Source organism: Stegastes partitus, unplaced genomic scaffold (genome assembly GCF_000690725.1).
Source record: "Stegastes partitus isolate 25-593 unplaced genomic scaffold, Stegastes_partitus-1.0.2 Scaffold283, whole genome shotgun sequence".
Classification (NCBI taxonomy): domain Eukaryota; kingdom Metazoa; phylum Chordata; class Actinopteri; family Pomacentridae; genus Stegastes; species Stegastes partitus.
Window position 1 is genome coordinate 113,383 of NW_007578014.1, and position 25,299 is coordinate 138,681.

Sequence of the window (25,299 nt, forward strand, 5' to 3'; positions counted from 1 at the left end):
ACAAACCACCACCATCCTCAGATTGTACCATGTGGGATGACTAATAGACACCAGAGGGACCAGCACTGATTAAATTTCTTTCATAATAATAATAATAAAAATTTTTTTTTTAAACAAACATATTTTGCTTGGAGAGTTGAGAGGTTGTAAAATCCCTCCTTCAAGTGATCTGCGTGGCACACCTAGCACACCTCGACAAGCCCGGCTCCCGGGAGGAGGCCTGCAGGAGCTCGTGATCCGTAACTCTGTAATTATTCACTTGACAAGGTCTTCCTTGTACTACATTGTGCATTAGGCTCATTTAAACATGTGACAAACACGAGCATTTTTGACAAGTCTCACATATGTTAACAATGGCAATGTGTTGCTGCGGCGCCGAATTAAAAAGACATCTTTACACCCTGAGACACGTCCTCGTAATGCTACAATACGCAAGCTGTTATATTCAAATAAACTGGAAGCAAAACGCGAATGCACAACAGCGTTAATCAGTCAGATTTATACTTGTCAGATGTGGGAGGAGGTGACGGAGCTGATTTTATTTATTTATTTAGCAGATTATCACATTTTCATTACGGCAGCCTCTTAAAACAGCTCAATCACTCGCTCTGCGTCCGTCTGTCAGACAGTCAATCAGTCAGCCAGGACAGAAATAGACAAAAGAAAGATGAGACAGTGGTGAGCAGTGTACAGCTGGTCTGACCCGTGCTCCGTCCTCCAGAACCGACTGTTGCATTCACTTCATTTCTATTTGGCAAAGTAGAATCCACACATGTCATGAATGTGGAGATAAGCTGATAGCAGAAATACACGTCCTGCTTGTGAAAATGGTTTTTAATTCCTTGTCTCTGGTTTATCTATAAACCTGCTGAAGGGCAGCTGTTTGTATCAGGCATGGCCGAGAGCAAAGTTTGGGTAAAGTCGTCACTTTCTGCTCCAAGGAATCGTGGGACCAGCAGCTGGCAGGTGCAGCAGTTTATCACAAACCCAGAAATAATTGAAAGTGACAACTGGCAGCACCACAAATGATTTATTAGTCTTTTACTCAGCTCCTAACCATCCTCGGGGCTGGAATCAATTATTCACCAACTATGTGTCTTCAAATCATTAATTCTACTGTGTGGAGCCAAACGCCGTCCCACTTCATGTAGCTCCTCGTGTACCAGACCTTGGGCTTGTTCCACCAGGTTCTAGTCTGCCGCCTAGACATCTGCATGGCAGCGTCCAGCAGAGACACAGTCAGCTGGGTCGCTCCCAAACCGGGTCACACTGGGTCGCTTCAAGTCCTTCAGGGACACGGAGCCACGCGGAGGCATTTCAGACAACCTGCTCGGTTCCTATTAATTTCACCATTAGATTCAAGTGATTTGAATGAATCACTTGTGCAGCACAAATTAAAAGCTCAGAAACAAAAGATATGATCGCGCAGAGCCAAGTATTAATTCATCAGGCTAATATTACTTTCATTAAAAGCTGGATATCAGCCAGTCATCCATATGGTGGATAGACTGGTTAGCTTTGTGATTTTAATTATGATTGTTAATGGCTTTCACTTTTTTTTTTTTTTTTCCTTTCTTTTATTTTTTTTTTTGCACTTAGAGCTTCAGCATCCATTGTTTCAAAGGCGTCTCCAACCTGCTGCTGAAAGAGGAAATCAGAGAGAAGCACTTGTGGTGGAGCAGCTGTCGATCTGCCGCACGGCGAATAAAGTGACACCAAAATTAATATTTGGTCAAATGATATCCGATTGAAGGAGGAAAAGACAAATTGTTTTTTTGTGACGCAGGTGTTTTATCAAAGACGGGTTTAAACAATAAAATATTTGTCATCATCAACCAAATTCAAATCACAGGCTTCAGTTTGAAGGTAACTCGTCTTTGTGACCTTCTGCCGGCGTCACTTCAGTCTGTCAAAGGGACACGCTAATAACAGACTGATTTCCTAAAAGCAGCTGCAGTTTGAACAAAACGTTCTGAGACTGGATGGAGGGCATTTATTGATTGATTAGGGACTATTTTTGGTGTATTAGTAAGCTGGGATAGTTACTTTATTGATCCTTTTACAGGAAATTACTTAATACAGCAGCGACATGAAAGGAAAAACACAGACGACCCCACAAGACACACACAACATGAAACTAAATATACAACATAAAATCAAAATAAGAGAAATAAATAGGTTCCCAGTGTGCAAATGTTAGAGTGTGCAAAGATGGATTTTAAAAAACATATGTGCATAAAGTGTTAAAACAAATATAATGTTCTTTTAAGGCGATTTTATTTCCTAAAACAAAAACTTCCTGATGCTGGACTCAGCAGTGTGTAGCTCCAGCTGCATGTTAACACACAGTCGGTGCATCAATAGGCTTTGTAAGCACATACAATATATTGTTTCTATTTTTTTATTCTTGCTTAAACAGCTGTAGTTTTGACTCCATGAGGGACTATTTTCAGCTGCGCATTAACACACATTCGGTGCATTTAAAACGAGATTCTAATTTTTATAAAGCAAAACGTGTTTCGTCAGACAGCCGGGCTTTGTAGTTCTAACAGAACCTTCTGTCTGATAGTGTGTCTATTGAGGCTTAACATGAACGTGTATTTAGTTTAGACTGAAGATAAACTAGTGTGGGACTTATTGTTTAGATACAGACAATATTGGTAGAATTTGGCTGTTTTATTGGATTTACTGACAAAAACAAAAACCTAGACTATCTCAGACATTATCCTTTGATGTAAAACACTTAACACTTAATTTATTTTGTGACAAATGCTACATAAATATGATTTATTATTTATTAGTTGGCTGCCGTGTCCAGTAACTACGGTCACGGTGACGTCTGATGCATATAAACACCAGACTGACCATCAGGAGCGTCCGTCCTCTCTTTAATCCTCATCTCTACGTCTTTGCGTCTTGTTGCTGGTGGTAAACGCGGCGCATGGATTCCTATTTTGGGGGTGATTTCCTGTTACTGTACAGTACATCATGCTGTGATAATTATCCTCCCTTTCCTTTGCTGGCGTTTCATTCCATCTGATCAGCTATGCTCTTTCTCTCCACTATATCAAAATGCAGACAACAAGCAAGAAGGCATTAGAGGAATTTCTGTCTTATTTCTCATTCAGAAGAGTTTAAGTTTTATGTATAATTAATCCGGTGTGGTTTTAAAGTTCAGCAAGCAGTATTTTATCTGTTGGAACTCAAAGCCTCTCATCTCTATGAATACAAAGCATATATAATGTGCTGCCTTCCTATTATTAATTATGGAAATAACACAACAAAAGCACATCCTAAATCCATTACTGTTGTAAGCTAGACTTGTCTCAATAAATCAGCGTCTACAATCAAAATTGAAATAATTTTTTATGCATAATGTATGTGCTTGTTGCCACAACATCTGTTCATTATGCAGAGTAATGCATTCTTGTAGTTTTTAAAAACTTCAGTCCTATAAAATAATCATAATGACTGCTTCATTACGGAGCACGGGAAGACAGAAGTACATTTTACAATACGTCGCATGATTTACAGTTTCATCTACTTTTTATAGTCAAGTCAATCACAAGTTTGAGGGAGACTTGTGGGGGAAGGCTCATTAAGGCAGATGTTTGTGGAATCACACGAGCGCACCAGGCTGGCTGGATGTGAGGTGGGTGTGAGGGATGGTCGGACCCCGGAGCCGCCGTCCCCTGTCACTCATAAAGAGCCCGGCGAGGAAACGCTCGTCAGCTCACCTGCATCTATTAATGAGGTGTGTTTCACAGCGTTTTCTTAAAGATTTAAAAAAAAAAAAAACACTGTAGAGATGTGAAACGCTCGCGGTGGATGTGTGAAATGAGCTCGTCCTATCCGGTCACGTGGGGTCGCCACACGTAGACTTTACGTTTTTATAAAGCAGATTTTAGGGTTTGGACTTTCTGTCAACGCCTGTCGATGAATTCCTGTCTCAACATGTTCCTCACACCTTCAACATCTATGCTTACTGTATACATAACTGATAACACTAATTACTTATTAATTAACTGAGCTTATGAGGTGCTCTGTTCTTCATCAAAATCAGAAACGTGACCCACAGAGTCACGTCCACCTCATTCTGAGCTGCAAAGGCAAAATAAAAACCTGTTCTTGTGCTGAAATGTGTTTTTAGTGACACAAAGAGAAGCCGAACATGAACACCGTCCAACCTGTTGTTAAATGTTTACCAGGAAAAATAGGAAAATAAATACTGAGCTCTGTTTTATACCTGCACACAGACTGACACTGACACGACATCAGTTTGTGTTCGTGACCCCCAGTGAGAATAATTAATGTCTAATGAGGAATAACTCTGTTGTTCAGGCATTAATGGGTTAAACATGAATGTGTTAACTCCACAGATTCATCTCTCTACATTAACACGTTTATTTTCTTTTGAATGAATTGAATTTATTTCAAACAAATGAAAGAGAAAAAATATAAAAACAAAAGAAAATAATTTTAAAAAGGAGCAAAACAGAATAATAATAATAATAATAATAATAATAATAATAATATCACATAATCAAATCATAATATTAACAAGTTCAATAAAGGAGTGGGAACAAATGTGCACTTTGAATTTTAACAGCCCTGATACACATTTATTTGATAAACGTAGGCTTTAGTTTTATTTATCTTTATTTTTTTTACAATGATCTGGCGTCCCCCTGAAATTATCTTAGGACCCCTATGGGGGTCCCGACCCCCAGTTTGAGAACCAGTGGTTTAAAGCATGTTGCTCGATTGATGAATCATCTGTACAGTCTCTTCAGTCGTCCACGTGATGACTTTATATGAGAACTTTTATCTTTTTAATCTAAAATCTTCCAAATCCTTGCTCTGATCTAAATAATTTATTATAAATAATTTATATTTTCTTTTATTTTTTTTTAACCCAGGTGATAAAGGACAGCTCATGTTGATCACTACTCCCATTATAGTTAACTGAAGCGTTCAGGCTCCGTATCAGGACATAAACTCATGAAGACATGTTTGAAATCACTCACAGTTAAACAAACTGAACCAGGAATGAAGGTAAAACAACATCCAGTCTGCTGAAGCTTTGCATTAACTTCAGATAAACTTTGCAAAGTGTTTTCTGCAGCAAGTGTTCTGGTGGACGCCTGAAAAATCCTCGACTATTGAGCTTCTAGCCACAGCTTGGTTTGTATTTTGTTCACAACAATGATCCATCTGACTGTTGCTAGGTGTGTCAATCTGCTGGATTTCTCTCCATCAGATAAACTGAGAGGTGCTGACCTTCCTGCTATCGCTGCCCTGAGACGACTCGAGTTACAAACCGGTGTTTAAAAAAATAATAATAATATGAAGATGAATGAGTTTCACAGAGTCCTGCTTATGCTCTGAGGCTTTAATATGCTGCACAGACACAGTGAGATTTATGCTGCTTTAAGGTGTTTTTAAGCGGTTGTCGTGTTATTTTGAGATTAATATTTGCTTTATTGAAGCCGTGAAAATAAACTGTGGCGCTCTTGAATGCTTTCTGATAAGAATAGATAAAGATTTGACAGCATCATTTGCCAACATCTGACATGTTAACACCCGGCGCGCTGTAGCGCAGGAGAACAGATCGCTTCCTGAGAGCTTTTAAGAGGATGATGCTGCTTTGAGATGGGCTGCATATAAACAGTTATTATCTGTGTCAGAGTACTAGTGGCAGCGCCGGAGTGATGAAGACGAGTCTTTCTGTTGCCCCAGTGTGCCGCCATGGGACCGTTATCTCTGCAGCGCATACATCAGACACCGATGCACACACCTCTTCCCTCTGAATGCGACATGACAGGTTCCTTTAGTTTCCCACTTCCAATTCAGATAACACGGCAGTCCTGATCCGGCATGAAGCGCTAAGGAGATGTCGGCTGATATGAATTGAACTGTCAATAATGCACGCGGCAGAACACTGGGCTTTTAAAACGTACAAGGTCCCAAAGAATATGTATATTCTTTGATACAGAGATTATGCTATCAGTGTTCAGGGCGTAGATGCACAGCGCTATTCAAGAATTGATTGATAATGCAGCGCAGCCTCCAACATTTTGATTATTTACATTTACATAAGAAGCAAGGAAATTGATTTCCTTTCTAAACAGCACACACACTCTTATATTTACATTTTAAAGGCCCTTAGCGGATGCTCCTCTCAGCAGTGACTTGCAGAGGAAGCAACACTGCAAGAAGCTTTTACATTGTTCAGATTAAAAGCAACTAACGGAGACGAGAGTGAGTGTGAAAAGTTCCCAGGTTCCTATTGTAGCGACGGCCCGACATGCATAATGCATCCAGATGACTTCATCCCTCTCTGTGTCTCAGCGCTGGATTAACAATCCGCTGTATGAAATGTGTGCGCTGCATGTTGTGGTGAATGCAGATTAGAGATTTACATGAAAATAAAGCAGAAGCAAACAGTTAATGGATGTACGGAGCAGGGTGATAAAATCAGCGTATTTATGGTATCTTTGGTCTCAGTCCAGGCTGCTTTGTTCAGGCCTGTTTTAAATCATAACGAGGGCGTGCATCACTTATAAAAAAGAGTTTAATAAATTTCATGAAATGAGCACAAACCTGAGAATTCTGGTTTGGTTTGGTGGACGTGAATGATGTGAACGTTGTGTTCTGACACCAGAAACTTTAAATGTGTAACACAGGTTTATGTCTCTTTTCATTGTACATAGATTTTTTATTCTTGTATATGTTTATCTGATTTTATTTCTTTCTTTTTATAGTTATTTTACTTTATTGTTTTCCTTTCCTTACTCATTCCCGGTGCGACACCAACAGCCAGAACCAAACTCCTTGTACGTTGTGTACGTATTTGACCATTAAAACTGATTCTGATTTTTATTCACGTAGTACTTTTATTCTTTTCTTTTACATAGATTTTATTTAGAATTCCTTAGCTCTACATTCCTATATTTATTCCTGTCTTCTTGTTGTTGTGTACCATCTCATTCACCTCGACACATTCCTTGTGTGTGTGAGCTCACTTGGCAATAAAAAGATTCTGGTTCTGGTTCTGACAACATGAACCCCTTAAACCTCCCTCCGTCAGGGCAACCCAACATATTTTGAATTCTAGTCAATAATCCCAGCTTTGCACAACAACGACGAGCTACACGATGCTTTTATTCTGATAGTTTCCTCTAAATCAGATCCCAAATTCCAAAAAGAACCAAATTTCAAAGAAGGAAATATGAATTCTTAAGATAAAGACGCCGACATGTAGTTCCCTCAGTTTGACTCACTAAACGATTCACCGGCAGATCTGGAGCATCGCTGCAGCTCCAGTGCAGCAAACGAGCAATAAAATGCATGTCTTCCACGACGGCTGCCCATTACGGTATCCCGTATGAAGCAGACGAGTGTTCCTACCACGGCTCCTGTCTTCACACCATCAATCAGCGGGTGATTCAGTGTTTGTCGTGAGACTAATGATTCCTCCTCTTTCTGGCGTGACGACAGTTTGTATGTTAATAGCGAGCTTTCAGGATCATTTTTCTACTTCTTTCGCTACAACGAAAAATAGCCTGAGAGGGAGATTTAATATCCTTGTCTGACTTGATGTGAAAAGGCGACCCAACACTGCAACAATGCGGCATCTTGATGCAATAATCTCAAATTAAGTCATGAATAATGTAAGGAAAAGTCATGAAGAAGAATTAATAATTCAATAGATAAATAATTTACAAAATAATCAAATAAATAAATAATGACACGCCATAAATAAAGCATCAGATTAAATCTTTCCACCGCGCAGCTGCATGCGAGAGGCAACACAAACAGAAAACACAGCCGGAGAGAGGCAGGCAAAGCTGTGCCCATTGTTCTGGAAGGTAATTATGTTTTAAATGTCTCACTCAGGTTGGTTGACTTTAAAAAGCTGGTAGATATCGAGATATTTGTTCTGGTAATCGGCACACAAACAGCACACATTAGCTCCGGCAAAGTGGTGTTAAAGCCGCCGCAGTTTAGCAGGAAACCAAAAGTTCCCAGAGACGGAAAAACATGTCGTCATTGTCTTTGTGGTCTTCTGTTTAGGAAAAATAAAATCTATGTAGAGTTTCAGAAAATAATCTCCTGACATGTACATTTTTTTGTACATTGATTTAAATCATTTCCGTCCACTGAGAACAGCAGCAGCATCAGAAGGTCGGCAGCAAACCGACCTGATTGTACAGACTTCAGAGGGAGGAGGTCTGGGTGGTGGGACGAGTCAACAAAACTTCCTCCTGCTAAAAATCAATATATATATATGTTTTATTATATTTTACCAAACCACAGTCGTTTTTCTAAGCACTAAAAAGGTCGAGTCAGATCTGAAAAAGCTTTTACGTGTGATCCTGGAGGGCAGCTACAAATAAAACATGGAAGGTCAGTGGATTCTTGTTGGACTTCAGTCTGTCTTCTGGACTTTGTGTTGACTTTGACGCTGAGGACGCAGCGCCGACTTATTAACACATTTTGAGCGATGCGGTGAGCTTGTTGGCAAACAGCCGTTATTTTCTTGTCGGACATCATCACCACATTATCCTCCCCAGACGTATGAGCCATGAGGGACGTCCAGCAGGCCCAAAAGCTGAAACAGAACCCTGATAGAATATGGTAAACGTGGCTATGGAGGGGATGGTTCAACCCAAACCAGTCTAACCAAGTACTTTTGCGGCTTAAGGCCAGTGTTAAACCTTCCATATCTGCCAGTAAACCTGGTTAATTGTCTCATCTCGTTAAGTTTGTTGGTGTGTTCGCTCGGTACCAACGTGCATGACTGGCATGAATAGATACCACCCACTGTACATGTATGCAACGTCCAAGCCGACTCCAGCAGACTGAAAAACTAGTAAAATAACAACAACCCAACAACAATCGCTGTGTCTGCAGCTGTCTGTGCACCCCGGAGTATAATCCAGGCTTAAACGTAACCAAACACCGACTGAAAACGTGAAAAACAGCGACTAAGACTCCATAAACAACACCATAATAAAGGTCTGGCTACAGGACTGGACCCGAGCCTGGTGGCCGCCACCAGCCCGTCCCGCCTCGTCATGTGGACTTCTTGTTCTTCTTTGTTAGTGTAAAATCTTGGCTCCACCACCGCCGCTGTTAAAGGAGATGATCACAGAGCACCAGTAAATGGGATGATAACGGCCTGCGAGAAGGTGGAGGAGGTCCCTGCTGGCACATATGTATGGGAATGATCTGAGACTGTAACGGCCCTTTAATGGGCTGATAACATCCAGAATGGGTGTTGTGGTTTCCATTACCACCTCAGAAAGGAATCTGGCTCCTTAGCTGCTAAATGTTTCACTCTACAGTTGCTAGCTTTACATCAGAACAGCAACGCTGCGGACTGGAAACCCCAAACAGCGAGCTTGAACGGTGGCAGCCATTTGATTGATGATATTAAAACATCACAGCAGCTTTTAGCAAAAACTCCTACAAGCTCCCTGAAGCCAGCCCTTTGTCCTTATGGCCACTCGCGCCTCTTGCCCCGATGGCGTCCATATTTTTGCATTCGTTGCGGCGTCCACGTGGACGAAACAGTCGAGATTTTAATGATGTCAAAAGAGCATCGGCGAGCGGGTAATAATGCATGAGGAGAAGTGTGTGTTCAGGTTGTTTGGGCCTCGGGGCAGAAGTACATCAAAGTTCTCTTAACCTCTGTCAGTGTTTGCTTTGTCAGCCAGACTCTCACACGAAATGCTGTGAAATTATACGAGCGGCTTACGCGGTGAAGACTTCTTAGCCCGTGTTGCTTTCTGCCCATTGAAGACATCAGTTTTCGCTGCGCCATCTGCCTATCAACCTTACCCTATCAAGAAACAATCAACAGAACCATCTGCGGTCTAGTCACCAGTCCTGTTATCCCTCCAAACCAAATAATGACAAACTGGAAAAAGCAGGGTGAGTAAGTCACTGGTGCATCTATCAAGGAAGGATGTCATCCAACACCAGAGCTCAATCAAACAGAGACACAGTGACAGAAAACACTGCTCGACTCCGCCGTCATAGTGGAAGCTTTTAAAAGACTATGTGGATTTACAGCGAATTTCAAAGCGTTAGCGGATAAAGAAGGTCACTGTAAACAGGCTTCTGAATAATTATAAAGATAAATTAAATCTGTCCTTTGATGGCGAAGAACAGACAGTGAAGGAGTGCACAGGTAGCGTTTAACTTGTGATATTCTTTCAAAACTGCTGCCTAAAAAAAATCCAACAGTAGCTCTCTCAAACCATTAAAATTCATCCACTCCCAGTGATTGCAAACAATGAGGATCCAAAAGCGAAAAAAGAGGTGGCAGACACAAAGATTAATTAAAAAAAGAAAAGCTGTACAATGGACACATGGATTGTTTCATTAGAAGCCAGTTGTGTGGCTGCAGAAATGCCAAGAAAATATGTATGAGGGTCCGGGGATGGACAGCGCTTAAGATAAAACAGTCGAAAAATGTGCAACAGACAAAACCAGGCAATGTGGAATGGAGGAGGCCTCTAATGAAGCCAGCTGGTCCCAGTCCAGACAGGCAGAGGAGGGGGAAGGATTGATAGAGGGAGAGACCCACGGGGGTGGGAGGAGAGAGAGAGAAAGAGAGGGGGAAAGGGAGTAAGACATGCAGGATGTATGGCCACCCAGGCAGCTCTATTGTATCAGGAGGCACCAGTAGGTGTGTTTCTTCCAAACTCTGCAGAAAAACCCAAAGCCATGCCAAACAGCACGTCTGCTAATCGTGCGGCAATTACTACCCTAATAGATGTTTTTTTATTCCGCCTCTCACAGCCTCGCCGCCGCCGCTGCCGCCATGTTGGGAGGCAGAGCATCAGTGGAATAGTGAAAAAGATGCAGGGCTCGCTGGCGGCTCTCCGTCTTCCGCCGCCGCTGAAACCACCCGGCAGCCTCCAACTGTTTGTGGGTGCAGCGGTCAGACGTACAGATCCAGAGTATCTCCGCTGCAGCTGTACGAACGCCACCACGCCGCCTGAATGCACGCACGCTGATTAAATATGGAGGAGGAATGTTTCGTGGTGTGATGTGCATTAGATGTCTATTTGATTTTCTCGTTGCTGCGAGATATAAACGCCGTGATGGTGTTTCTGCATCAACAACACAAAGATCCTTTTCTTTCTTTTTCTTTTTTTCTTTTTTCATCTTCTGAATCCGTATAAAGTCACATGTTTACTGTTTAACACTTTTAACGGAGTGATTTTGGGAAACACACATGTTCACTTTCTCACAGGGAGTCAGAGGAGAAGAAGTTAGCTTAGCACAACAGCAACAAAGTGCATCTCTTACATAGCTCACAGGACACTCCCAGAAGTTATAGGTCCAAGCTTAGACATAGTCCAGCTCACAGAACTTTGGTTTGAGCACAAATTAAACAAACGAGATGCAGCATTTACCAAACTTTATAATTTGCATTCAGACACAGGAATGGCATCAATCTCTGAAGACGCATTATTTGAAGTTGATGAATGAGCAGCAGAACTGTGGTATGAAATGATTCCTGTTGCAAATTTCCTCATGAAGCCACAGAATTTAAAGAAAACACCAGTTTTAACTCCCGCAAAACCCGCTAAAGCCAGAGTCACCCTGACAAACATGCAAAGGTCTGCTAAAGTCCACGTGATGTAAACGTCATCATCTGCACAAGTTTGCGAAAGCACAGAACTCGAACATGCATGAAATCCTCAGATATTGTGCATGTGTGGACTGGAAAGCAGCATAAGAGCAGCAATGTGACGCTGAGCTGCACGTCTGCAAAGGAGAATAATCAGTGAAAGTTTTGCTTGTTCACATTTTAATCTGTATTTATTATAAAAACAAGAATGTAATTTAGCACATCTACAGAAGCTGATCTTTCACATCCTCTTGTTTTTTTCTCTGAGCATTTAATTTTAGAAATACAGTGTGCTATTAATAGCGCCGTACTGTAAGTGTCCCCGGTGGGAAATCTGGGACGCCGTCACAGGAAGATAAAACAAACTCAAAGAGAGAAAAAAAAAAACAGGTAGAAATAAGCTGTGAGCGCAGAACACCAGACAACAGAGAGAATCTACAGCGTCCTTCACACAAAAAGAAATCATTTAGACCTTAAATGAGCTGAGATTAAGAATGATTCAGTTTATTTACAACAGATCGTCCCAGACAGAGGACGACAAGGAGGAGAGTTAAATAAAGAGTTTACCTGAAGGCCTCACTTATTCTCTCAATGGTTTAGGCCCAAAATATAACTCAGTATGTCTGCAGAGTACAAGCCTGGTAGATCTACAGGTCAGCTGGAGCCACAGTCTGAACCAAACGTGGTGAAACAGTTTTTAGCCATTCTGCTGGATTCAGCTCCCCTCAGAACCGGTCCTGTTTTTATGCCACGCTCACTTCTCATTCTTTAAATTCTACTTCAGAGCTGCCTGTGCTTTAACTCTGACCTCATACTTTTCTTATTTTAACACACATTTTAATGTTTTCATACAGTTTTTATTCTATTTAAACACTTAAAGCTATGATCTAAAGCACTTTTATTTGCCTTTGCGTATGAAACGTGCCTCACAGGGCAACAACCTGCAGCTTCTGAACAGTTCGAGCTGCGACGGAGGTACCGGTCCTCCTAAAGAAAACCCGTTTCAGGGCTGTTTGTGAACCGCACCGCTTCAGGAACGTCACACACTTTGGACTAAAGGCCTTTTGAGGAATTCAGGAACCTAAGTGAAGGAGGTTTTAGTTCCTCGGTTTCCTGACCTTTATGAGCTCAATGCTGGAAACACCTGAGACTATTAGCATAAATAAAGACATGAAAGGGTCCCACACCGTCCCCCCAGTCTGTGTTTCTGTAGAAGTGGTAGGTAGGAGAATCCCAAAGCTCCTGAGAGCTGCATGAGACAGGCGGCGGCTCTTATTATTCACAGTGGAGGTCAAATATATTGTTTTACTGGCTGATTGGTTGATAAATTTACACTGTGTACGATTTTGTGGCTCAGATATTTTAAAAAAAAAGAATCAATATGGAGGCAGAAGTCGGTGATTAAATTAGCGCCGGCTGTTTCCCAAATATCTGCTCAGCATTACAGAAAACAGAATAATTACAAAGCCTTTCAACAGGTTCTCCTTTTTACAGCATTACCATCATATTGTGCCATCTTTATGAAAATTCACATTTGCGCTTCATCAAGTGGGGAAACATTTCAGAAATATATGAATTTATGCGCTCCTTGTTCCCAGGAGGGTTTAATAGTAAACACTGGAAGCTCGTTAGTAACTGTTCATTTGACATGGAAATGAAGTTGTTTATTTTTTTTTGCCATTTAAATCTTTATAAAGGCTGAGGCTCTCTTTATGGAAAACAATTCAGATCAGTCGTAATAAATGACACTGATACGGACACAGTAATCACGTTTTTTGGCTCTCTGTTGGTGCAATTTGGTTTCCAATTATCAGACGCTGTTGACTGCAGCGTGGCTGAGGTTAGTCATCAGACATCCAGTCAGCGTCACGCAAAAAAAATACATTAAAGAGCTCCTATTCTGCATATTTACAGGTTTATCATTTATTTTTTCAAGTGTACTACAAGATGTTAACATACTTTATTAGTCAAAAAACCACATTATTTTACTCCTACTGTACATTGTTGAAGCGTCTCTTCGTTTTAGCTCCTGTCTCTTTAAGCCTCCTCTCATTGGTCAGCTGGTACGACCAACGCAAGTCAACGTTAGTCACACATTTTAACTCCTGATCTATCAGTATAGGGATGGGCCTCTAGTAGAAGTTAGAAAAAAAGGGTGGAGTGGGAGGAAGCTGCATGGAGGGGCGTGGCCAAACCAGCTGCTGGGCGGGTTTTATGCAAATGTGTTACATGATGACATCATTAAGTAACAGAAGGAAAGCCTGGACTTCAATGAGACATTTCAGGCAGGTTAGGGGCAGTGTTCTGGGGGAGAGAATGAATCCCTTTGAGGTTTGTGAGTCTACACAACTTTTACATGCACAGAAAAAGCTGTAACACAAAAAATCAGATGATGGGCTCTTTAAAGCACGATTGCTATGTCAGGATATTAACACGTCATCATCGTACTTGTTCTGCTGGTTGCAGACGTATTTAGTGTCGCCAGAATCAGAAACAGATTTATTGCCAGATACAGTTCTCACAATATGAGGACTTTGTTCTGGTGGGTTGGTGCAACACAACAACAATAAATATACAGTTAAAGTGACTGAAAATAAAAAATAACTAATAGTGCAAACAACTGAAATAGTGCAAAGAATCACAGAAACATGGTGCTGCTGAACTCATCCTGACAAATGATTGACAAAATACAGCTCTGAACATTTCTCATGTATTTTACATCCTATTCCCATTAAACACGGTGGTGCATTTGCTGTTTCTCATTTTGTTTTTGTTTCTTTAATTGTTGTGGGATTTAGTACATATGTGAATAGATTTACTGCAGTGCAAACAGATAAATCTACATGAAGCTATTTTAGCCTATTATCACAACACTGTGGGCTTCACTGCTGCTGCTGATCAATAACTCAATCATTATTTGACATGATTTCAGATTTTTCCAACTTTTGCAGATTAAATTTCATTTTTTTTTTTAAAAAAAAGGAAAAATTCTTTGAAATGGCATTTCTACTTCCAAAATATTTCAGTGTCTAATAACACTCCTGAAATGTCAAATTAAAGTCACACAGCTATTGAATTTCTGCCCTAAATAGTGAGCTACATGCCTCGATTAAAAAAAACTTTTTGTTGATTGCAGTCACAGAGCATCATAAAAAGTTGAAGGCTGTTCTCCACCATTCACTGCAGCCGACTTCATTCATCACAAAAATCCATCCTTAAAATTAGTATTTTGATTTTAACTGCAGGAATAGAGCAGACAAGAAAAAAGCCCAAATCAATCTTCACCTTTGTGTTAAAAATCTCCTGCTCCTCGTGGATGTCGAGGCTCCTAATTGTTTTTTTCTCCAGTTGCATCGGTTATTGATGCAACAGCAGCGACGGCGGCAGCAGCTGGTAATAAGTGACTGAAAACAGGCTTTCAAAGAGGATCTAAAGATGCTCCGTGGGTTCACACCTTTAATGGGCATCTTTCATTTTATAATCTCTGCAGTTTTCTCCATGACGCCAGCAACAAGGCTTTCTTCATCATCAGCACAATTACGTTTAATAAAATTCCATCTAAAACCCACTTCGGCTAATGTCTAAACCCGACACCAGCCGAGACTCGGGGAGGATGCCGTTACGTTATTTGGGGCTAATTTTTTTAAGATGCCGTCTTATTGTTTTTGTGGGGGAGGGCTCGGAGAATCAAATGTAAATATGAAACATCCTGGTAGATTTAGTGGAGTTATTGGCTTTGTAAATGTTTGAATAACTCCTCAAACACTTGCTCCTCTCCGCGGGCTTCGGCTCCTCATTGCAGCTCTGGAGATAAGTGATCGTTTGGCTAAATGAGGAGCCCCTGTCTCCACATGTTTGTGGGAGCGCTAATGACGCCGTACTCTCAGCAGGTTTGTGCAACACTGCACTGGAGAATGAGGAAGACTGCTGGGCCTGCAGCGTGCCGTGGTCCTGACTCATTCCTGTCCTCCTATGGACCCATTACTCTGCTCGACGCTGATGCTCCAGCAGCAGCGATGCCTCTTCCCGTGGACCCATTAGTCTGCTGCGTATGGATAGTAAAAAAATGCAATGATGCGAATTCCAGATGCTGCAAGATGGTTCAGTTCCTGCTCAAGACAAGCAGTTATTATGCATCTAATTATTCAGGTTCTGAGCAGTTGTACACGGCAACGGGAAACACAAGAGACGAGCTGAGCAGTAAACTGATTGTTGATCTAACGGAGGATGTTTCTTTACATTTTGTCTTCATTTAAAATTTAAAAGTCAATCTTCCTGATATTTATGTGGCTATCCTACCGGGGGGAAAGTCTGTTACCTTTTAAATGTTTGTGGTTTTTTTGTCACGTCCTCTTGAGGAGTTTACAGTCCCTGGTTTGTCCCTTTGAGCCTTTAGATATAGTTTTTACTGCCTTTACATTCATCACTATAAAACTAAAATGTTTTTCGTTGCATTTTTTTTAGACAGTTTACTTTTATTTTACCATTTTCCCCTGAATTAAAGAAAATAACTGTTAAAATCACATTTAAAAAAAGGATTCATTTACATGTTAACCCCAAACAGGCCTGAATTATAAAAAAATGAGTTGTTATCTGATGCTAACGAGCAAAACAAACAAACACGTAAGATCAGGAAGCAGCTCATAGATGATCAGTGCTGCTGCCAAACCATCAGAGCTGATGATCACAGGTGCAGGTAAACATGTGGGTGTGTCTCTCATCAGGTGAAAAACATCCATCCATCATCTCTACACCTTCATCCTCACCAGGGTCATGGGGGGCGGAGTCTATTCCAGCTGACTCAGGGTGAAGGCAGGTTCACCTGGACAGGTAACCAGTCTATCACAGGGCTACACTTAGAGACAGACAACTGCTAACCACCCTGGATCCAAACAGCGCCTGTTTCTTTGCTCTCGTTGTACTGAAGCTTTAACTTTATGGTTCTAGAGGAAAAGGTCAGAGTGACACACGAGCATCTAAACCAGATTTTAAAGAAACTCATTCAACAGTTGCTGAACGCTCCAAACGTTAACCCCACGTTGAAGGAAAAGTCTCATAATGTCTCAGGTCCGTTTGATAAATCACCTGGAAGCCTTTGGACCTGGAATATCTTTGTTGTGTGAATCCATCTGACTCATGTTGACAATCGTCACTGCTGATGTGGATAAATGACGACTCAGGCCTCCTGTTGCTGCAAAATAAAACTTTTCCTGGGATCCATGTTGTCGTTATTGACTGACTGACGGCTCCGTCCGCTGCCGACATCCTGCTGCTAACGTGGCTAAAACATGGAGCCTGTGCCATGCTTCCACACAGAGAGACAAAACAGTTCTGATTCTACAGAAACACATCCGGTCTCACTCTGCTTCTCTTTGGATTTATTTATTTCTGTGTATTTTTTTAAGGGGAACGGTCTGATTGGCTTTGAACTGCAAAATTTGGAGAAGCTAACTCGCTGTTAGATGAACTAACTGATAAAAAAAAATGCGTGGAAGAGGTCCCCGGGCCTGTGAGCTAGAAACCAGAGAACAAAAGCTTTAATCTGCACCAGTAGACAAAACCCACAACTGCCTCGCTGGCAAAGAAACTGTTGTTTGTGGAGTTGAACTGTAGCACATGTTTATAGCCGGGAAAAATCAGCGAGGTTTACTGATGGTGGAGCCACGCAGTGAGTCTCCAGCGCCGGTGGTGGAGCAGCTCCTGGCTGGAGCTCTGTTAAACGTCTGGGCTTTGATAAGGACGGTTCCTCTATATTTACCTCAACCAATTGATCAGCGAGTATCGACAAACCTGTTGGTGCTGGTTTAACGTCTCTGGGTTTCTCCAGTGTGAAATATTTAAGTTTTATGGACGTCATGCACTGATTTAAAGAAGCATGTTTGATGTATTTGTTATATGTGTGGCCAGTTTGAGGCATTAAATCCTGAGAGGAGCTGGAAGGTCAGAGCAGGTTGTCTAGTTTTGTCTTTGCAAAAAAAAAACACTTGTGGTTTATTGCTGCTGAAATCCCACAAAAAGCATCCATAGCGTGTATTTTTCATTACTTCCTGACACTACATGATGTATATTTGTACATAAAGCTTCACCTGACACATGCTCCACACACACGAGCGACGTTTTCTTCCCGACAAAACTCGAAACCACCTCTGCTAGTTTCTGAGATTCAGCCGCGTGTTGCCGGAAAAAGACACGAGTAAATTAAAGCAGCCTCCATCAAACCATGCAGCCAAGCATTAAACAAAAGATGACATTTTCTGAAAAACATTTACGATTTGAGAAAAAATTTAAAGTCTTTATTGTACATCTGAAATTATTTTTCACCAAACAAAGTCATCATCAGACAGAGAGGGAGAGAAAAAAAAGTTGCAAAACAAAAGCAAATAAATAGTTTTTCAATTTTCATTAAGGGGGGAGAAAAAAAAACATCCATTTGCAAAATCGACCATAAACAATAGAAAAAAAAAAACCCAACAATGTAGAAAATTTCTGAGGATGAACGTTGCCAAAAGAGAACAAGATGCGCTGACAAGGACGAGGGGGAGGCATTGTGTGATTGTCTGCGGATCACACAGGAGCGTGTGCAGCCGCCGTGTGCTCCTCAGTCATCAGCTACACAAAATCATTTGTTTCATAGGAAAGCAGGATGCACAGAGGAGGAGGAGGAGAGAGAGACTCTCCTGGGGGATGAAGGAGTCAGAGGGCTTTGTTTACCCGGAGCTGCCGTGACGCCAAGGTCAGGGAGCTGGGCGTGTCCTCCGGCCCACCTGGGAGGTGATGCTGCCAAAGGGAAACCCCTCAGCGTCCCAGCAAGACAAACCACGTCACGGAGACGCGAGCGTGACCCAGAGTGGAGGCTGCTAACCGAGTCAGTCAGACGCTGAATTGATAGACGCTTAAAGATTTTATTGGAGAACACACCTCCGTTATCAGGCTGAAGCACAAAGTGGAGCCGCATCCATGAACCAGACTTTTCGTGATTATTTATCTAAATTACATTTTGGTTGAATATGTGCCCTTTAACACAAAATGGCAAAACAAAACCCGTCTCCAGAGGGACTGAGGGCCGTGTACAGACACCTACACTGGATGTCTGCTTTCCTTCCTCATTCAAAGACTCGCTGAGGTGACGAACACGAGCATGTGTTCTACAGCCGCCTGATGTCACAGCAAAGGATTTCTCTGGATTAAAGTCTTTAAGCTTTAAATAGTTGCTGCAGTTTGGGGGAGATATCACACAGAATGCTTGTTTAATAATCGGTGACGTTTTCATTTAAAAAAAATACAAAAATCAGCCAAAGTTATGCTCGTGTGCAGCTCAACCTGCACAGAGCTGCAGAATGGTCTGACTGCACCTCCTTATCATTCTGCTAAACGGGATAAAAGTCTGAATGGTTTGGATTTCTCTGAACCAATCGTCCTTGTTTGGGTGGTGCTGAACCCAGAGTACAGTGAAGGAAAGAATCTGTCAGCACCGAAATGTTTTGTTTTTGCACACTGAGGTGATCAGTGGGATTAAAATGGATCATTGTCACCAACCTTCACTACCTGGAGGTTGCTGAAGAAAATAGTAACGCTGAAATAATGGAAGGGAGGAAAAAATACGCACACGGATACCTGAAGGCTTCACCTGCTGAGTCCGACTGCTACACAACTGGACTAGTTTACATTAAAAAAACATGTTTGTTCTCTGAAAGGCGACACTATGATGTTGTAGCAACAGTTCCACGTTGAAAAAGTCACAAATCTGAGTTTAAGACACGAGTCTACAACTGGCTGGAGTTCACATCCATCCATCATCTCTACACCTTCATCCTCACCAGGGTCATGGGGGGCTGGAGTCTATCCCAGCTGACTCAGGGTGAAGGCAGGTTCACCTGGACAGGTAACCAGTCTATCACAGGGCTACACTTAGAGACAGACAACCAAGCACACTCACATTCACACCTACGGACAATTTACAATCACCAATTAACCTCAGCATGTTTCTGGACTGTGGGAGGAAGCCGGAGAACCCGGAGAGAACCCACGCTGCACGGGGAGAACATGGAGACTCCACGCAGGAAGATCCCGGGTGTCCTCACCGGGACGCTGACCGGCGACCTTCTTGTGATGAGGCCACGGTGCTAACCACTGAACCACCTGCTTTTTACTTTCCTGTTTCATTTCCTGTTTGTTTAGGTTAAGTCACCGGTTTGGGTTGAAACCTTCCCCAACACGTTTAAAGCCTCTCCTCCATTTCCTGGGTTACCAAGGTGATAAATCCCATCTCATATTTAATTGGTTGGCAGTAAAGCAATGAAACAAACTGCAAAGATATGTTAAATAGAAATGGTCACAAACAAACGCAATTCAGCAATAAATATGTTTTTCTCTGAAAATTGACTTGAAAATATACTTCTACAGGATGGTAGCGTTTAGGAGACATGTCTGGTGTCACGTGCATTTCTGGAATATCCCTTACAACAAAAACTTGACTTTTCTACAAGCAATAAAAACAAATATTAAGAAGGAGATCCCTGGAAGTATAGACCAGCTATAAACATCTGTAGTGATCACAGATAATATACGATTCCTCCCCAACACACAAACAGACACGTTATCGCTCTTTGCATCCAACAAATGTAGAATAGGAGTTGAACAAAGCATGACTCCGCTGTGTGTTGAGTGACGCTCGGCTCACATTTATCATAACAGCTCTTCAGTTTCCTCAGATTCCTCCTTCCTTTGCTCAACTGTGGCTCATGTTTGGTGACATGAAAGGAGGGAAGCCGCCTGTTTCCCTGCGGAGCGCTAACATCTCTATTTGTAGTCCCCGGGGACCGGCACTTGTCAGCGAGCAGCTCTGCAGAGACAGATCCCTCCTCTGACTCGGAGGGAAATCACCTCGTTTGTTTTGTGTCAATCCACTCAAATCCTACACGGCTATTGTGCTGCTGCAGCCGCCGCCTCGACCCTCGCCGGCGCTCCCCAGAGGATACAGGCCGCATCACTTCTGTCCTCACGTCACGGAGGTCACCCAGAGTTTACAGACCTTTTGTTTTCCACCAAGCGTAAACAGCTTCAGATCTACATCTACGCCATTGCCAATAATATTACTCGCTTCTGATTGGTCGACAGGGATCCATTAAATATGAAGTAGATCTTTTCTGAGTCGATGCTTTGGGCGGCATTCAGGCAGCAAAGCTCCAACAGAAGGTCAAAAATATGGATGATTTTAGTTTTCCTGGATTGATGGGGCAGTGATAACAGACAGGATTACACTGGATTCATGAAGTGGACTTTGCCTGTGCCTTGTTCATTTTCCTAAAAGCAGTATTAATTGTTTTTTGGCCACCGGGGAGAACGAGCTGTGAACGCCGCACTGACATCACCTCGTAAAGCTGTTATAGCGGAGGTGCTACACATCCAGCAGAGTTACCATCTACCCCGCTTGGTGCTGAGCAGGCAGCGGGCTTTTGGTTCATCTGAGGTTTTTGGTTGAAAACAGCAGCCGGCTGGGCCTGACTGAACCGAGTCGGACCAAAACAGCGAGTTAAAGGAGATAAAATGGTCTGTGGAGCTGTAGGGCTCAGCTGGCTGCTACGCTGATGACCTCTGTCACCTCAGACCCAGACATCAGATGTAGTGTTATGTTCATAATGTTAATTAGCGCCGCTGTAATGTTCGGCTACCTCACTGAGCAGGATGTTCCTTCTAGTCAGGATTGGGCGTTTATTAATAAAGTATATCAATTAGTCAAGAGACTAGCTGGTTACGTGTTGCAGGTTCCTTCCTAACCTTTAATCCCCTTGTATTTTGTCGCGGATATTTTACTCCTGGTCGACAAGGTGTCTCAGTGGTTAGCACCATCGCCTCACAGCTAGAAGGTCGCCGGTTCTCGTCCCGGTGAGGACACCCGGGATCTTCCTGCGTGGAGTCTCCATGTTCTCCCCGTGCAGCGTGGGTTCTCTCCGGGTTCTCCGGCTTCCTCCCACAGTCCACAAACATGCTGAGGTTAATTGGTGATTGTAAATTGTCCGTAGGTGTGAATGTGAGTGTGCTTGGTTGTCTGTCTCTAAGTGTAGCCCTGTGATAGACTGGTTACCTGTCCAGGTGAACCTGCCTTCACCCTCAGTCAGCTGGGATAGACTCCAGTGAGGATTAAGCGGTGTATAGATATTGGATGGATGGAGACGACCCGACTCAACAAGGAGGAAGTACAACAGCATTTACAGGAAACAAACTCTTTTCCTGTTGGTTCGTTGTAAATAGATTGTGAGTTTAAACCTTATGCCACAGCATCCATACCACGTAAGAAACCTGAAGTCATCTTTCCAAAGACAAAACCCTTTCAGGGGTGAACACATCTCCTCTAGTTGACCTCAAACCTTGACCTTTCTGGCCCCTGTAGGTAGCTCCTCTATAATCAGGCTTCAGCCAAGTCCCTCCACCAACACTGAATAGTTTCAGCACAACAAAGACACATTAACATGAAATGAAAAACAGATAATAAATGACAACCCGAGAGCTCATGGCTGGACAGAGCTAGCATGACGCTAAGAGCCGAGTACATTTACTGACGTACTGTGTTTACCTGCTGTTACTGTTTAACTTCCTCTCAACTACATGTAAAAGAGGAATATTCTGCTTTCTGCTCCACTACGTTTATCTGACAGCTTATTTCAAGACGAAGATTTTACAGAATGGATCCTATAACAAGCTTTTCAAATACAACACGTAATAAAATATTAAACTGGTGCTTTACAGCCTGTTTGGCTTCTTACAAAAAGCTGCAGCTTCATCATTTTATTTCACTATAAACTACACGCTTTCATGTCAATAAATATTCCAATGATCCGATATTTCACCTCAAACCACAGAAAAACTGAAAACAGGACTGAATTCTTTTACACTGAAGCTTCACTATTAATAATCTAATCATGTCATATATAATAATACATCTTATTATATCTTGACTTTAATGCTACTAACTGCTGATAATATTTATGTAGTTTAACTGAGCTGGACTTTTACTTGTAATGGAGTATTTTTGCTTTGCTGTATTAACTTTAGTAAAAGATCCGACTTCCAGCGCTGCGTACAGACATAGTGACAGGAAATAGGTTGACATCATGGAACAATCATTGAAAAAACATTCAGTGTTCTGATTTTATAACATAAAGATTCAGAGATGTAGCGTCTCAGTAAGATGCACGACAGTATCCGTGTTTAAATGCATCAAGCTGCAGCACATCCATGCCCACATTTAATGGATAATATTAGCTTTTCCCTGCGTGAGCATAAAACTGTCGGTCCTGTAGGCGATTCATGTCCTTTAGATCATCAGATGGACTCAGCATTGCATTATTATGGCTAATATATTATTAAAATGTTTTGTTTTTTTTCATGTGAAACGTTGGCGCTGAATCAAACCTGGTCAAACATCTGATGTCTGTGACACGTACACGCTCTGTTCACGTATCATTAAAGTTGACAGGTGCTGCGTTGTCACTGTACTACAGTATCCGCCGCTCGTCTTGACAGTATGTGGCGGCGTAAACAACATGAGACAACTCCAGCAGAAATAATAAGCATTGTGCAGCAGTGTACCAAAGCAGGTGCAAAGACGCCCACTTTTTCCTCCCCCGTCCCTGAAGAGCCCCCATATCACACACAGATGTTTCCCATCAAAGGCACCCACAAACCTCTCCACCCCGAGTATGTAAACCAAGATAAGGACCCATTCAAACACAGGGACTCTGCAAAATGCACCTTGCTATTGAGCTTTTCTTTCTTTTACAATACGCACTTCAAGACTGGGAGCTGCTGCTTCTTCTTTTTTTTTTTCTTTCTGTGAGGGTCACATATGCTTTAACGCCGTGAGCAAAACATGTAGGTAGGATGTCTGTGATAGGCGTTTGTAAATTGACAAGAAAAAGGGATAATACCAGAGTGGTATTTGGATGCGGCAGGGAAAAAAAGCAAATGATTGAATAACAGTAATTAAAGCAGTTATTCGTTCGGCGAGCACCTGCATGAGGGATGATATTGCTCCTTAATTCAGCTCAGTTTAACTTCTCTCAGCCGGTGGTTCCAGCATCGCCTCATTAATCGCTGATTGGCATCGAGCTGTTCACAGGAACAAACTGTTTACTCTGTCTTGCCTGCTTTCTCTGGGCTGCATGTGGCGACGGCCTCGCTCAAATGCAGCATTAAGGCCTATTGTACCGAATGAGGCCAGCACTGCGCTTTTTATGTTCTTTTGTGGACTGTGTGATAAGGCTGATTCACATGTACGTGAACTTCACAGGATTACGCATTAGTGTACAATCATAAAACCGATTCTACGTGATATTTTCTTACATGCAGTTTGGAAGTTTTGTGTGAAAGGCACATAGCAGAAGCTCCTGTCGGTCCAGGTGGCTGTCGCGAATAATCTAGCTTTAATTACTTTTCCTTGTTGAAGATGGCGGGGAGCAGAGAAAACGTAGGATGAATTTTCATGCTAAAAAATAACAGAGTTTTACTCTTGGTGGTATAGAGCAGCAGAGGACTGAAACCACTGTCAACTTCTGGTTTAATGGAGCTTCATTCATTTTATATGACATTAAAATCTGGAAATAAAACACAGTAGGGTGACTTGGGGAAGCTACACTAACCAACATCTTCAAGATCTGTGTTTCTTGAAGACTGGTAGCTTATAGAGATGCACACATACAGAACGATCACCCAGATCTGCAGCTCCCATCGGCTCTGCTGCGCTTTTCTTTCTGCAACTTCGCTGTTTCGGTTCAGTCATAAAACTCTCATCAACATCGCTTCCAGACACAGCAAGCAGCTGTTTTCAGATAAATAAGCTCTAATAATCTAATGCATGAACACTGTGCACCATCCATCCATCAATTTTCCACCACTTAGCAGCAGGCTAGCAAAGCAGTTCAGGCATCTCAGTCCCCAGCAACGTTTTTCATCTCATGCTGCAGGATCTGAGCATACCCGAGACAAGACAAACCCATCAGCCAAAACATTAAAACCACTGCGCAGGTCCAACTCATGCTGCCAAAACAGCTCGACCCATCAGGCGTGGACCTCTGGAGGCGTCCTGTGGCATCTGGCACCAGGACGCTGGTGGTAGGCTCATCCTACCAGTGATCGATCTGATTGGGATCTGTGGAGTTTTACAGCTTTGAGCTCTTTGTTGTGTTCCTTGAGCCACTCCAAAGTGTGGCAGGTTATGTTGTCCGGCCAATGGAGACTGGTGCTACTGGGCAGTTTTCTTGGGGGGTGTGGTTGGTCTACAACAACGCTGAGGTAGGTGTGGAAGTTACATCCAGCTGAATGCAGGACTCAAGGTTTCCCAGCAGAACACTGCATTGTGATGAGATAATCGATGCTGTCACGTCACCTGTCAGTGGTTTTATTGTTGCGGCTGATTGGTGCATAATATCTCTTCGGTGTGTTTTGGGTCTTCCCCAGTTGGACATACCTGAAAAAAACAAAAGCTGCAATGGAAGGCTCCCAGGAAGCGTCCTGATCTGATGCCCAAACCACCTCCGTTGGCTCCGTTTGAGGGGCAGCGTCTCCACTCCGAGCTCCCACCGGACGTCTGAGGAAAGCGACAACACAGAATTTACTCAGACGTTTGTATTTGTTGTTCTTTCTCCGTACTG